We start from the raw sequence: 16256 nt of genomic DNA, 5'->3' as shown, positions 1-16256 counted from the left end.
TCCAAGACGACAGCTAATGATATGTACATCGCCTACGGATGATTTTTATCGCTTATTAACGTTTACTAATACCTAAAGTAGCATTACAAACGTATTTCGAAGTGTTTTGTGAAAGTTTATCGTCTACTTTTTGAATTTTAAAAAATGACGTTACGTTGTGAAATCGCTGTTTTTTTCGTTTATCACAGTCTACATATAACGATATCTTGGCTTTATATGGCCCGATTTAATCGAAATAAAGACCCAATAGTGTTTATGGGACATCTAGGAGTGCCAACAAAGAAGATGGTGAAAGGTAATGACTGTTTTCTATTTTATTGTGCGGTTTGTGTAACGCCGAAATGCTAATTATTTTGTTTACGTCCCCTGCTGTGCTTTTCTGTTGTAGTGTATTGGTGCATGCTATCAGATAATAGCTTCTCATGCTGTCGCCGAAAAGCATTTTAAAAATCTGACTTGTTGCCTGGATTCACAACGAGTGTAGCTTTAATTTGATACCCTGCATGTGTATTTTAATGAACTTTTGAGTTTTAACTAATACTATTAGCATTTAGCGTAGCGCATTTGCATTTCCAGAGCTCTAGTTGGGACGCAAGCATCCCAGGTAGAGGTAAGAGGTTAAACGCAAGTAAAACCAAATGCATGCTTTTCAACCGATCGCTGCCTGCACCCGCATGCCCGACTAGCATCACCACCCTGGATAGTTCCGACCTTGAATATGTGGACATCTATAAGTACCTAGGTGTCTGGCTAGACTGCAAACTCTCCTTCCAGACTCACATCAAACATCTCCAATCGAAAATCAAATCAAGAGTCGGCTTTCTATTCCGCAACAAAGCCTCCTTCACTCACGCCGCCAAGCTTACCCTAGTAAAACTGACTATCCTACCGATCCTCGACTTTGTCATCTACAAAATGGCTTCCAACACTCTACTCAGCAAACTGGATGCAGTCTATCACAGTGCCATCCGTTTTGTCACCAAAGCACCTTATACCACCCACCACTGCGACTTGTATGCTCTAGTCGGCTGGCCCTCGCTACATATTCGTCGCCAGACCCACTGGCTCCAGGTCATCTACAAGTCCATGCTAGGTAAAGCTCCGCCTTATCTCAGTTCACTGGTCACGATGGCAACACCCATCCGTAGCACGCGCTCCAGCAGGTGTATCTCACTGATCATCCCTAAAGCCAACACCTCATTTGGCCGCCTTTCGTTCCAGTACTCTGCTGCCTGTGACTGGAACGAACTGCAAAAATCGCTGAAGTTGGAGACTTTTATCTCCCTCACCAACTTCAAACATCAGCTATCCGAGCAGCTAACCGATCGCTGCAGCTGTAAATAGTCTATTGGTAAATAGCCCACCCATTTTCACCTACCTCATTCCCATACTGTTTTTATACTGTTTTTTATTTATTTACTTTTCTGCTCTTTTGCACACCAATATCTCTACCTGTACATGACCATCTGATCATTTATCACTCCAGTGTTAATCTGCAAAATTGTAATTATTTGCCTACCTCCTCATGCCTTTTGCACACAATGTATATAGACCCCCCCCTTTTTTAATTCTCTACTGTGTTATTGACTTGTTAATTGTTTACTCCATGTGTAACTCTGTGTTGTCTGTTCACACTGCTATGCTTTATCTTGGCCAGGTCGCAGTTGCAAATGAGAACTTGTTCTCAACTAGCCTACCTCGTTAAATAAAGGTGAAATAAAAAATAAAATAAAAATGCTAAGGGGCTTTTAAATAATTCTAAATTAATTAAGAAAAATTATCGCTTTGTTTAAAAAGTAACAAATATTTTGGTGATTTCGTTTTCATTTAACCTAGAGTGAACGAGAAAAAGGAAATTGAACATGGGGTGAGACGTTCTCTCTAATTTGTAAATAAGCCAGTTTGTTAATTAGAATAATTTATTTCTGGAAAAACCTAACTTGATTATTTAGCAAACATCACTGACTTATATTTCAGTCAACACATATCTTAAGAATTTAACATTTTCATTTCTCAATGCTTGTTTCAGAGCGGGAAGGCTATGTAGTCTGTGCCCACTCCTGGTATCTCCCTTTGGTTACACATCCTTTGAATAGCAGAGCAGCATAACGGTACGGGTGGCCCAGGCTGTTCCTGGTGAGCAGTTGGTCAAGTTCTGTTGTCAGAAGAGGAATGGAAATGTCAGGGTGAACCGAAGACCTGACGAACCCGCTACATATGTTGAATTCCAGAGCTCACAGGTGTGCCTGGCATGGATTGTGACTCCATCTCGATCCTCGCCGTTTTCAACTCGTGAGTGAGTCAATGATTTCAATGATTCATCTGGCAATCAAAGAACTTAACAGGCCCAGGCATGGATCAAAGCTGGCAAGATATTCAATAACATCATCTTCACATATGAATCAACCATGGCCCTTGAGAAATTTTCTCAAAATTGCTACGGAAAAACAGGAAGATCAGAAGATTAATGAAAGCATAAAGATGTTGATTAACCTCTTAAGTCGACCCTCTACTTTTTTGAACATTCTGTTAAAAATCGCGCAACATTTCAGCGCCCTGCTACTCATGCCAGGAATATAGTATATGCATTTGCTTAGTCTGTGTGGATAGAAAACACTCACACGTTTATAAAACTGGTTAAATCACTGCTGTGGCTTTACCAGAACGGCATTTACATCGAAAAGCACAGGAAAAACTGATCACTGAAAATGGGAAAATATATCCATGCGCTACTTGAACCCATTGATAAAGGTGAACCACAATTAATTGACTGAGGTTGCAGTACCTACAGCTTCCACACGGTGTCTAGAGTCTTGTCATTTCCCTTCGAGTTTTTTCTTGGTCAAACACATACAGGACACCGTATCTCCTCCGGTCTAGGACCGGATATTTTCGTTGAGTTTCTAGCCGGACATTTTTCCAGACGGACAGCTAATGATCTTTACATCGCCTCCTGATGAATTTTTATCGCTTATTAACGTTTACTAATACCTAAAGTTGCATTACAAACGTATTTCTCAAGTGTTTTGTGAAAGTTTATCGTCGACTTTTTGAATTTTAAAAATGACGTTACGTTTTGAAACAATGTTTTTTTCGTTTATCACACAGTCTACATATAACGATATCTAGGCTTTATATGGACCGATTTAATCGAAATAAAGACCCAAATAGTGTTTATGGGACATCTAGGAGTGCCAACAAAGAAGATGGTGAAAGGTAATGAATGTTTTCTATTTTATTGTGCGGTTTGTGTAACGCCGAAATGCTAATTATTTTGTTTACGTCCCCTGTGGGTCTTTTTGGGTGTTACATGCTATCAGATAATAGCTTCTCATGCTTTCGCCAAAAAGCATTTTAAAAATCTGACTTGTTGCCTGGATTCACAACGAGTGTAGCTTTAATTCGATACCCTGCATGTGTATTTTAATGAACTTTTGAGTTTTAACTAATACTATTAGCATTTAGCGTAGCGCATTTGCATTTCCAGAGCTCTAGTTGGGACGCAAGCGTCCCGAGTAGAAGCAACAGGTTAAGAAATGTTGTTTTGAGTTAGAAATGTAACACTTTAGACTACTTAACGAAATATGGTTTTGGCAAGTCGGTTAGGACATCTACTTTGTGCATGACACAAGATACCCAGATATTCACAAAGTTTGTGATGAATGACAGGGTATTTCTTCATGTAAAATAGTTTTGGTGTTTAAAATTCAACCTGTTGTAACTACCCATCCCGTGTCCGGGATCGTTGTCATCATCTGACACTAATTAGCTTAATGCAATGGACATAAATATTACTAGAAAATATTCCTATTCATGAAATCACAAGTGAAATATATTGAAACACAGCTTAGCCTTTTGTTAATCACCCTGTCATCGCAGATTTTGAAAATATGCTTTACAGCCAAAGCAAGACAAGCATTTGTGTAAGTTTATCGATAGCCTAGCTTAGCATTATGTCCTGCTAGCAGTAGGCAACTTGGTCATGAAAATCAGAAAAGCAATCAAATTAAATCGTTTACCTTTGATGAGCTTCGGATGTTTTCACTCACGAGACTCCCAGTTAGATAGCAAATGTTCATTTTTTCCAAAAATATTATTTTTGTAGGAGAAATAGCTTCGTTTGTTCTTCACGTTTGGCTGAGAAATCGACCGGAAATTGCGGTTACGAAATCGGCAAAAAATATTCCAAATTAGCTCCATAATATCAACAGCAAAATGGCAAACGTTTTTTATAATCAATCCTCAAGGTGTTTATCAAATATCTATTTGATAATATATCAACGAGGACAGTTGGCTTTTCAGTAGGAGCGAGAGGAAAAATGACTAACTCTGTCTTTTACTCAAGAATCACTCTGAGAGCCCTCAGCTGGCCACTGATGCAATGTAGTCGTTTACGCTCATTCTTCAAAATAAGGGACTGAAACTACGTCTAAAGGCTGTAGACACCTTCGGGAAGCCACATAAAAAGGAATCTGGTTGATATCCCTTTCTATGGGCAATAGGGATGCATAGAAAGACAGGGGTTTCGAAATAAGAGTCACTTCCTGATTGGATTTTGCCTGCAATATCAGTTCTGTTATACTCACAGACGCTATTTCTACAGTTTTGTCAATTATATGCATATTCTAGCATCTGGTCCTGAGAAATAGGCGGTTTACTTTGGGACCGTTATTTTTCAAAATATAAAAATAGTGCCCCCTAGTTTCAAGAGGTTAATATACTATGCATCTGATCTGTCACTTCTTTAATATCTCAATGTTCAAAATATCGAATCCAACAACGCAAATTATGGGGATTTGGGCCTGTTCCCAAGAAAGCAGTATATCCTTCACGTCAGACACGTTTAAGAAAAAATAAGTCACAAACAACACGAAAAAACTAACAAAATAGCACAGTTGGTTAGGAGCCTGTAAAACAGCAGCCATCCCCTTAGCACTACAGCCTGTAATGACATTCTAGACGATTAGTGCTTCCAACTTTGTGACGACAGTTTGAGGAAGGCCCTTCCCTGTTTCAGCATGACAATGCCCCCATGCACAAAGCAAGGTCCTAATCACCCGTCAACAGTGCCGACCTCACTAATACTCTTATGGCTGAATTGAAGTCCCCACAGCAATGTTTCAACTTCTAGTGGAAAGCCTTCCCAGAAGAGCGGAGACTGTTAGGGCAGAAAAAAAGAGACCAACTCCATATTACTGCCCATACATTTGAAATGAAATGTTGGACAAGCAGGTGTCCACATACTTTTAGTCATGTAGTGTATAATCTTTATTATCAGCAATCTAGCTAGATATAGTTTATTTTGACATATTTAAAATTCTGTCTTTTTAGCAAAAGCTCTTATCCAGAGTGAGTACATAGATTTTAATATTTGCACATACTGGTCCCCCATGAGAAATTAACCCACAATCCTGGTGTTACAAGTGCCACGCTCTACCAACTGAGTCACGAATCTGTCATAGGAATGCAAGGAATATAATCTCCGGTAATATGGATAGCCTAACTATTGAAGCACTGGACAAGTTAGTTTTGCATGGCCCGGTGCCCAAAGTGAGTGGAAATGTCTCTTTAGGATCAATGGCTTGTACAAACATGAGCAAACCCTGGGCACCTGGTCACCGGGGGCCAAGCAAAACGAATTTGCCTAAAACGTTAGGGGCGAGAGTGGGAGCAGGGTTCTAAAATGAACTCATATCACGCAATTTTGCTATTTATAAAATTGTCATATATTTTTCCTAATTTAGAATAGTTAAAAAATAGGTGAAAATGAACAAATTATACAATGGATTATGATAATTATGATAATTTGATGGAAAAAAGGGGTGGTGCAAAAACATTACTTTGCACCCCTTATTTGGGGCAGCAGGGTAGCCTAGTGGTTAGAGCGTTGGACTAGTCACCGAAAGGTTGCAAGTTCAAATCCCCGAGCTGACAAGGTAAAAATCTGTCTTTCTGCGCCTGAACAGGCAGTTAACCCACTGTTCCTAGGCTGTCATTGAAAATAAGAATTTGTTCTTAACTGACTTTTCTAGTAAAATAAAATACATATTTTTTATTTAAAATTGCTCCACGGCAGGCAAGGGCAGGCTTTGGCGAAAAGCTGTAGACAAAGATGGAAGAGGAAGCGAGACAACCCACTCACAGTTTTTTTCTGGTTCAATGAAGGTCAATGAATTAAGTAGACTAGACCCAGTTGCTATTGCATTGGTGTCTATGGGAGACCCACCCTTTATTTTAAGTAGACCAGAACTGACAATTTTTTAAAATTGTAAAACGGCCTGAGTGATCTATTTTTAATTATCCACCATCTTTGCTGTAACCAATGTTGATCTATTATATTGCTTAGTTCAGTCAAAAGACGAAGACTTTGCAGGTGTTTCTGATTAATAAACAATGCCATGCAGGTGGGTGGTAGCATTCAAATAAAACCCAGCCCTGAAACCAAACGTAGCCAATTAAAATAAAATCATAGGAAAAGACACTAATTTCCACAAAGCGGACAGGTCGGTATTGTCACTTCAAGACCAAATATACAGTTGAAGTCAGAAGTTTACATACATTTAGGTTGGAGTCATTCAAACTCGTTTTTCAACCACTCCAAAATGTCTTGTTAATTAACAAACTATAGTTTTGGCAAGTCGGTTAGGACATCTACTTTGTGCATGACACAAGTAATATTTCCAGCAATTTTTTACAGACAGATAATTTCACTTATCATTCACTGTATCACAATTCCAGTGGGCCAGAAGTTTACATACACTAAGTTGACTGTGCCTTTAAACAGCTTGGAAAATTCCAGAAAATGATGTCATGGCTTTAGAAGCTTCTGATAGGCAAATTGACAAAATTTGAGTCAATTGGAGGTGTACCTGTGGATGTATTTCAAGGCACAACGTAAACTCAGTGCCTTTTTGCTTGACATCATGGGAAAATCTAAATAAATCAGCCAAGACCACTCAAGTATAAACACCATGGGACCAAGCAGCTGTCATACCGCTCAGGAAGGAGACGCGTTCTGTCTCCTAGAGATGAACGTACTTTGGTGCGAAAAGTGCAAATCAATCCCAGAACAACAGCAAAGTACCTTGTGAAGATGCTGGAGGAAACAGGTACAAAAGTATCTATATCCACAGTAAAATGAGACCTATATCAACATAACCTGAAAGGCCGCTCAGCAAGGAAGAAGTCACTGCTCCAAAACTGTCATAAAAAAGACAGACTACGGTTTGCAACTGCACATGGGGACAAATATCGTACTTTTTGGAGAAATGTCCTCTGGTCTGATGAAACAAATATAAAATAGAACTGTTTGGCCATAATGACCATGGTTATGTTTGGAGGAAAAAGGGGAGGATTGCAAGCCGAAGAACACCATCCCAACCGTGACGCACGTGGGTGGTAGCATCATGTTGTGGGGGTGCTTTGCTGCAGGTGGGACTGGTGCGCTTCTCAAAATAGATGGCATCATGAGGAAGGAAAATGATGTCGTTATATTGAAGCAACATCTCAAGCAATCAGTCAGGAAGTTAAAACTTGGTCACAAATGGGTCTTCCAAATGGACAATGACCCCAAGCACTCTTCCAAAGTTGTGGCAACATGGCTTAAGGAAAACAAAGTCAAGGTATTGGAGTGGCCATCACAAAGCCCTGACCTCAAGCCTATATTTGTGGGCGAAACTGAAGAAATGTATGCGAGCAAGGAGGCCTACAAACCTGACTCAGTTACACCAGCTCTGTCAGGAGGAATGGGCCAAAATTCACCCAAATTATTGTGGGAAGCTTGTGGAAGGCTACCCAAAATGTTTCATCCATGTTACACAATTTAAAGGCAATGCTACCCAAATACTAATTGAGTGTATGTAAACTTCTGACCCACTGGGAATGTGATGAAATAAATAAAAGCTGAAATATTCTTAAAATAAGGTGGTGGTCCTAATTTAAAACAGGGAATTTTTACTAGGATTAAATGTCAGGAATTGTGAAAAACCGAGTTTAAATGTATTTGGCTAAGGTGTATGTAAACTTTAACTGTAAGTATTATAATGGGCGACTTCCGACTTCAACTGTATAATACTTTCACTAAAACGATTTCTTATTGACCGACGTCATTGTGCAACATCATGGGTAAGCTCTGGCCATGGTCTTTCAGCTTGAAAAAAAGTGGATTTCTACTGGTGTGGGCGTTTAACTTTCATCAACATAACAATAAAACCACACTGTAAAACTGTAAAAATCCTAACTTGATTTTACTGGCAGCCAATTGCTAGACAGAGAGAGATTGAGTGAGAGAAAGATATAGCAGCCCCTTCTAGTTCAGACCAATCAGTGCAACTTCTCTCCACTTTGACCACTTGTCCTAGCTACTGTAACTCTGAGACCTGACTGAGCCTATCATCATCAAAGGATATACATACCCTGAGCTCCTCCCCTTCCCTTCCCTCCCGTCTTCTTTTCTTTTCTCTCTTCTCCTGACCCTCTCCCTGATATACACTATCCAGTCAATTCACATTATGCAGGTCCAGGAGAAAGATATGTTTTCTTCTGCATGTCACCTACGATGAAGCAAAGGAGGTGTAACATGATTACATATCTTTAGAAAACTCCTTCAAAATCATTATGCATTCATGCAGTGCAAATGCAATGTCAATGTTTTGTTATGTGAGCAGTTATGGTCATTCTATCATTTTCATAACAGAGTCCCCGTTCCATTGTACTGTAGGATAATGTAGAGTATTTTAATCTCTGAAGCTTGACGTTGCTCTCATTTCTTGGCACCTGCAGTGAATTTGCTCTTTTTACTGGTTCCTATAGTTACAGTGATCAGAAGAAAGGGGAAAGGGGGATACCGAGTCAGTTGTACAACTGAATGCCTTCAACTGAAATGTGTCTTCCGCATTTAAGCCAACCTCTCTGAATCAGAAAGGTGCGAATAGATGTGTTGATGTATTTTTCACCCCAAGAATTTCTGGATGAATCTCTGTTATGGTCTTACACTCTTAGGCTGCCTACCAAATGGCACCATATTCCCTATAAACTGTAGTGCACTGCATTTGACCAGGGCCCATGGGTTGCCATTGGGGACACATACGTACACTCCAATTGCAGATTGTTTTCAACCCTGTTCTGAACCCAATCCCCTTCATAGTGTTAGAAATGACCCTCCCCAGAGCTGAAGACTGCATAGACTTTTGCATTTTGTCTGTCATTTTGCTTTATCTCTATTGTTTCAATGGGAAATGTGTTATTTAAAAATAATAATAATTGGGGTTCCATTGCACCGCTCTGATTCCGAGGGGTTGGGTTAAATGTGGAAGGCACATTTAAGTTGTACAACTGACTAGGTATCTGTCTCTTTCTGTCTCTCTCTCTCTCTAGACGTCAATAGAAAAATAGGAAATTACTATGAAATAATACAATATTTGATTTGATGACTTTATTATTTTTAAGTCAACATCTCATCTCTGCTATGGCATTAGCAGCCTAACCATCAGACAACATTATCTCTGTATTCCCGATACTGTTGTCTTTAGTCATCCTATTTAGCTAGGCTAGACTGCAGAGCTGTCTGACAAATTCATTTTACAAGTTCTTCAAAGAAAATGAGGCATACTTTCACGAACTCTCTATCCCTCTCTCTGCTTGTTGTGTTGTGCACAGTCCTCTTTTATGTGGTCTATGCGTTCTTTGTGTATCTAACCTCATGTAGTAGCAGGCGTAAAAGTGTATCGATCGCCTACCCTCGTGATATCCAATTGGTAATTACAGTCTTATCCCATTGCTGCAACTCCTGTACGGACTCAGGAGAGGCGAAGCTCGAGAGCCGCGTGTCCTCCGAAACACAACTCTGCCAAGTCGCTCTCCTTTTTGACAACACTGCTTGCTTAACCCAGAAGCCAGCCGCACCAATGTTTTGGAGGAAACACCATAAACTGTCGATAGAAGTCAGTATGCATGCACTTGGCGCAATGGGTCAAGGTCAACATGGCCGGGCCAAACCCTTCCCTAACCCGGCCGATGCTGGGCCAATTGTGCACCGCCTCATGGGTCTCCCGGTCACGGCCGGCTGCAACACAGCCTGGGATTGAACTTGGCTCTGTAGTACTGTGATACAGTGCCTTAGACTGCTGCACAACTCAGGAGGCCCCCTCTTCCTCCCTTCTGTGTGTGAGATGATGAGGAGCTTTAAAAGATTGTCTGGGCCCTGTTGTCTGGTGAGAGCACCGTAGAGAATGGCTGGCACACGATTAGAAAACAGAATCAGGGAAACAGCTTACAAGGGCAAGGGAGGCAGAATTAAGCACAACTGCCTCCCTTCCCGCAAAAATAGGGATTAAAAGCTGATTTCCACAGTGTGTAAAGACTCTGTGGTCATTTCATCTGGTATTATTAGGTGTAGCACAGGCTACTCAGAGAATAACAAGTCTTTCCTCTCCACTGAGGGTAGGCAAAGTAGGCTGTAGTCTTATTTCTCACAGCAGGGAACCAGAGCACAATGAAACCTGTTACACTCTTCACACTCTCTGTAGTTCCGCTTCTTTTTTCTCCCCAACCTCAATTATTTTTTTCATTTTCTACTGACGGTTTCTTCAGGGTAGCTTGTGGCCTTCTTTGACCTGAGCCCATCCCCATCCCTTCTGTTCTCTGGTCAACCTAGCATTAGCCTTGTCCTGCACAGTGGGCTGCCAAGTACAATGGTCTCTCTAGTGGAAGTGTGACTGCGTGGCTGTGAGCAACTCTAACTATCTCTGTTTGTTCAGCAGTCTTATGGCTTGGGGTTTAGAAGCTGTGAAGGAGTCTTTTAGACCTAGACTTGGTGTTCTGGTACCGCTTGCAATGTGGTAGCAGAGAGAACAGTCTATGACTTTGATTCTTTGACCATTTTTTGGGCCTTCCTCTGACACCACCTAGTATATAGGTCCAGGGTAGCAGGAAGCTTGGCCCCAGTGATGTATTGGGTCGTACACAAGTCACTTGGCTCTGTCATAACCTCACATGGTCTCTCCTATCATTGCTATGCAGACGACACACAATTAATCTTCTCCTTTCCCCCTTCTGATGACCAGGTGGCGAATCGCATCTCTGCATGTCTGGCAGACATATCAGTGTGGATGACGGATCACCACCACAAGCTGAACCTCGGCAAGACGGAGCTGCTCTTCCTCCCGGGGAAGGACTGCCCGTTCCATGATCTCGCCATCACGGTTGACAACTCCATTGTGTCCTCCTCCCAGAGCGCTAAGAACCTTGGCGTGATCCTGGACAACACCCTGTCGTTCTCAACTAACATCAAGGCGGTGGCCCGTTCTTGTAGGTTCATGCTCTACAACATCCGCAGAGTACGACCCTGCCTCACACAGGAAGCAGCGCAGGTCCTAATCCAGGCACTTGTCATCTCCCGTCTGGATTACTGCAACTCGCTGTTGGCTGGGCTCCCTGCCTGTGCCATTAAACCCCTACAACTCATCCAGAACGCCGCAGCCCGTCTGGTGTTCAACCTTCCCAAGTTCTCTCACGTCACCCCGCTCCTCCGCTCTCTCCACTGGCTTCCAGTTGAAGCTCGCATCCGCTACAAGACCATGGTGCTTGCTTACGGAGCTGTGAGGGGAACGGCACCTCAGTACCTCCAGGCTCTGATCAGGCCCTACACCCAAACAAGGGCACTGCGTTCATCCACCTCTGGCCTGCTCGCCTCCCTACCACTGAGGAAGTACAGTTCCCGCGCAGCCCAGTCAAAACTGTTCGCTGCTCTGGCCCCCCAATGGTGGAACAAACTCCCTCACGACGCCAGGACAGCGGAGTCAATCACCACCTTCCGGAGACACCTGAAACCCCACCTCTTTCAGGAATACCTAGGATAGGATAAAGTAATCCTTCTCACCCCCCCTTAAAAGATTTAGATGCACTATTGTAAAGTGGCTGTTCCACTGGATGTCTTAAGATGAACGCACCAATTTGTAAGTCGCTCTGGATAAGAGCGTCTGCTAAATGACTTAAGTGTAAATGTACACACTACCCTCTGTAACGCCTTACGGTCGAGTGCTGAGCAGTTGCCATACCAAGCGGTGATGCAACCAGTCAGGATGCTCTCTATAGTGCAGCTGTAGAAGTTTCTGAAGATCTGGGGCACACACCCCTGAGGGGACCCAGTGTTGAGGATCAGCGTGGCAGATCTGTTGTTGCCTATCCTTACCACCTGGGGGAGTCCCGTCAGGAAGTCCAAGATCCAGTTGCAGAGGGAGGTGTTTAGTCCCAGGGTCCTTAGCTTAATGATGAGCATTGTGGGCACTATGGTGTTGAACGCTGAGCTGTAGTCAATGGACAGAATTATCACACAGTGACCATGGTGGTCTGCTTGAAACATGTAGGCATTACAGACTTGGTCAGGGAGAGGTTGAAAATGTCAGTGAAGACACTTGCCAGATGGTCTGCCCATTCTCCTAGTACACGTCATGGTAAACCGTCTGGCCCCCGCGGCCTTGTGAATGTTGACCTGTTTCAATGTCTTACTCAAGCGTCAGAGCCGGTGTAGTAGGATTCGATCTTAGACCTGTATTGACGCTTTGCCTGTTTGATGGTTCGTGTGAGGGCATAGCGGGATTTCTTATAAGCGTAAGAGTCCGGCTCCTTGAAAGCGGCAGCTCTAGCCTTTAGGTCACGTTGGCTGTAATCCATAGCTTCTGGTTGGGATTTGTATGCACGGTCACTGTGGGGACAACGTTGTTGATGCACTTATTGATGAAGCTGTTGACTGAGGTGGTACACTCCTCAATGCCATTGGATGAGTCCCAGAACATATTCCAGTCTGTGCTATCAAAACAGTCTTGTATCGTAGCATCCACGTAAGAGTTAATTCATATTTGGTGGTTTATATTACTGGCACTTCATGTTTTCATGAAATTTGATATTTGGATGAAACCAGATCAAAGTAGGACGCCCAAGGTATGAAAATTGACTGTTGAGTGTATAGTAGATTGATAAGGTTTGATCATAAAGTTACTGGTCCCCTCCCCCATGTCAACCTCTTGGATTCAGGAGAAGGGATTATTAAGGGGATGGGGAAATTGTCCTAACTTTCATTTGAATACACCAATGGTAACATATTCTCTTACCTAATTTAAATAAATACCACCTTGTAACCAATATCGGAGAAGGTGTGTTTGCAGAGAGGCGTGGTTTATATAGCCAGATAGCTACTTACTGATGCCAAAATTTGACTGTAGGGTGTCTGCAAATATAATTGTATGTTTCCCCTTTCATCAGTGTCTGGTGTTATCTAGTTACTGGCTAGCTAGGTCTTCAACAAGCATGGAACAGAATGGGGGAAGGGTCGTTCAAAACTCTGACGTAGTTGTCATGTCAACACATCCTTCAGTGCTGCTGTGAACCACATCACAAGGGACTTGCCAAACAGGAGATGTAAAAATAATGTTTTTTACATCAGTAGCTACTGTAGTTTTCCATCCAATTTGCAACAGATTTTCATGTGAATATTCTAAAATATGCATAAAATGTTTTGGTTGTTGCCCTGGCACAACACAGCCGATTTAAATAGCCAACTCATATTCAAGCTCTGATTATTTGATTCAGCTGTGATATGCTATGGCAAAAACCAAAATGTGCAACCCGGAGGGCCTCAGGACTGAGTTTGGGAAACCCTGCTCCAGCCAATAGCTTGCAGATAGTGCGAGTAGGCTACTTACATCATGAGATTATTATGGATAAGCGCAATCCTATATGTATTTGTCAAACGGCATTCAAGCGTCAATCATCATGTCACCCGAATATTTACTCTATATTTACTGGAAATGAGCATCAAGCACATCACCTTTCACATTCACCACCCTGTGAGGTTCGTCATAACAACAGGCTGCTACACAGCCTGGGATTGAACTTAGGTCTGTAGTGATGCTTCTAGCACTGCAATGCAGTGCCTTAGACTGCTGCGCCTCTCGGGAAGCTCCCTCTTTCCCTCTTATGTGTGTGACATGATGAGGAGCATTAAAAGATTGTCTGGACCCTGTTGTCTGGTGAGAGCACCATAGAGAGAGGCTGGCACACATTTGTAAAAAAGAATCATGGAAACAGCGTACAGAGGCAAAGGAAGCAGAATTAAACAACTGCCTTCCTTACCGCAAAAAGAGGGAAGATGATTAAAATATGATTTCCACAGAGAATACGTTATTGTGTAAATACTCTATGGTCATTTCATCTGGTATTATTAGGTGTAGTAAAGGATAATCACAGAATAACAAGTCTTTCCTCTGCACTGAGGGTAGGTGGGGTACGCTGTAGTCTTGTTTCTTATACTAGGGACCACAGCATAATGAAACCTGTTACATGGGGCATTGTGTGTAGATTGATGACGAAAACAACACACATGGAACCATGTAGTAACCAAAAAAGTGTCAAATAAATGCAAATCTATTTGAGATTCATCAAGTAGCCACCCTTTGCCTTGATGACAGCCTTGCACACTCTTGGCATTCTCTCAACCAGCTTCACCTGTAATGCTTTTCCAACAGTCTTGAAGGAGTTCCCACATATGTTGAGCACTTGTTGGCTGCTTTTCCTTCACTCTGCAGTCCAACTCATCCAAACCATCTCAATTGGGTTGTGATCGGGGATTTTGGACCAGGTCATCTGATACAGCACTCCATCAATCTACTTCTTGGTCAAACATCTCTTACACAGCCTGGAGGTGTGTTGGGACATTGTCCTGTTGAAAAAAACAAATGATAGTCCCTGTAATGATGCACGCTGAGAGATTGGAAGCAAGTTTAGGGAGTGAATACATTTAATAAATAAACAAACCATGAACAAAACAAGAAACACGAATAGCGCACCAACATGAAACAGATACAGAAACAATAACGCCTGGGGAAGGAACCAAAAGGAGTGACATATATAGGGCAGGTAATCAAGGAGGTGATGGAGTCCAGGTGAGTGTCAATAAGCGCTGGTGCATGTGATGATGGTGACAGGTGTGCGTAATAATCAGCAGTCTGGTGACTTAGAGGCCAGAGAGGGAGTATACGTGACAGTCCCCCAAAGCACAAACCAGATGGGATGGCATATCACTGCAGAATGCTGTGGTAGCCATGCTGGTTAAGTGTCCCTTGAATTCTAAATAAATAATGTCAATAGCAAAGCACCATCACATCTCCTCCTCCATGCTTCACTGTAGGAACTACACATGGGGAGATCATCTGTTCACCTACTCTGCATCTCACAAAGACACGGCAGTTGGATCCAAAAATCTCCAATATGGACTCATCAAACTAAAGGACAGATTTCCACCGGTCTAATGTTCATTGTTTGTTTTCTTGGCTCAAGCAAGTCTCTTCTTCTTATTGGTCCTTTAGTAGTTATCTGCACAGTTGAAGTTGAGATGTGTCTGTTACTTTAACTCTTTAACTGAAGCATATTTTTGGGGTGCAATTTCTGAGGCTGGTAACTAATGATTGTATGCTCTGCAGTAGAGGTAACTCCATGTATTTCTTTCCTGTGGCGGTCCTCATGAGAGCCAGTTTCATCATAGCGCTTGATGGTTTTTGTGACTGCACTTGAATAAACTTTCAAAGTTCTTGCCATTTTCCGGATTGACTGACGTTCATGTTTTAAAGTAATGATGGACTGTCGTTTCTCTTTGATTATTTGAGCTGTTCTTGCCATAATATGGATTTAGTAATTTACCAAATAGAGCTATCTTCTGTATACCACTCCTACCTTGTCACGACACTTATTGGCTCAGATGCATTAAGACGCATTTTACCAAGGCAGACCTGTTAATTGAAATGCATTCTTGGTGACTACCTCATGAAGATGATTGAGAGAATGCCAAGAGTGTGCAAAGCTTTCATCAAGGCAACGGGTGGCTACTTTGAATAATCTCATTTGAAACCCTATTGGGTACTAAATTATTACACATGTTATTTCATAGTTTTGATGTCTTCACTATTATTCTACAATGTAGAAAATATCTTCATGTCTGCCCTGACCTTGATTCTGCCTGCCCCTCAGTAACTTTTGGACTCTGAACTGGTTTTGACCCTTTTGCCTTTTGCCTGTCCACGACCATTCTCTTTCCTAACCCTATTGGATTAATAAATATTGTAAGGCTCCAACCATCTGCCTCCTGTGTCTGCATCTGGATCGTCTTGTGTCACGATATTAAAATGATGTAACCAACCCTGAATCTATACTCATTTAGCTATTCAAAACCAAAAATACAATGTAAATATTCAATTAAAAATGAA

Source organism: Oncorhynchus nerka, linkage group LG22 (genome assembly GCF_034236695.1).
Source record: "Oncorhynchus nerka isolate Pitt River linkage group LG22, Oner_Uvic_2.0, whole genome shotgun sequence".
In the NCBI taxonomy this organism is placed as follows: domain Eukaryota; kingdom Metazoa; phylum Chordata; class Actinopteri; order Salmoniformes; family Salmonidae; genus Oncorhynchus; species Oncorhynchus nerka.
Note: the sequence above shows the minus strand (reverse complement) of the source record.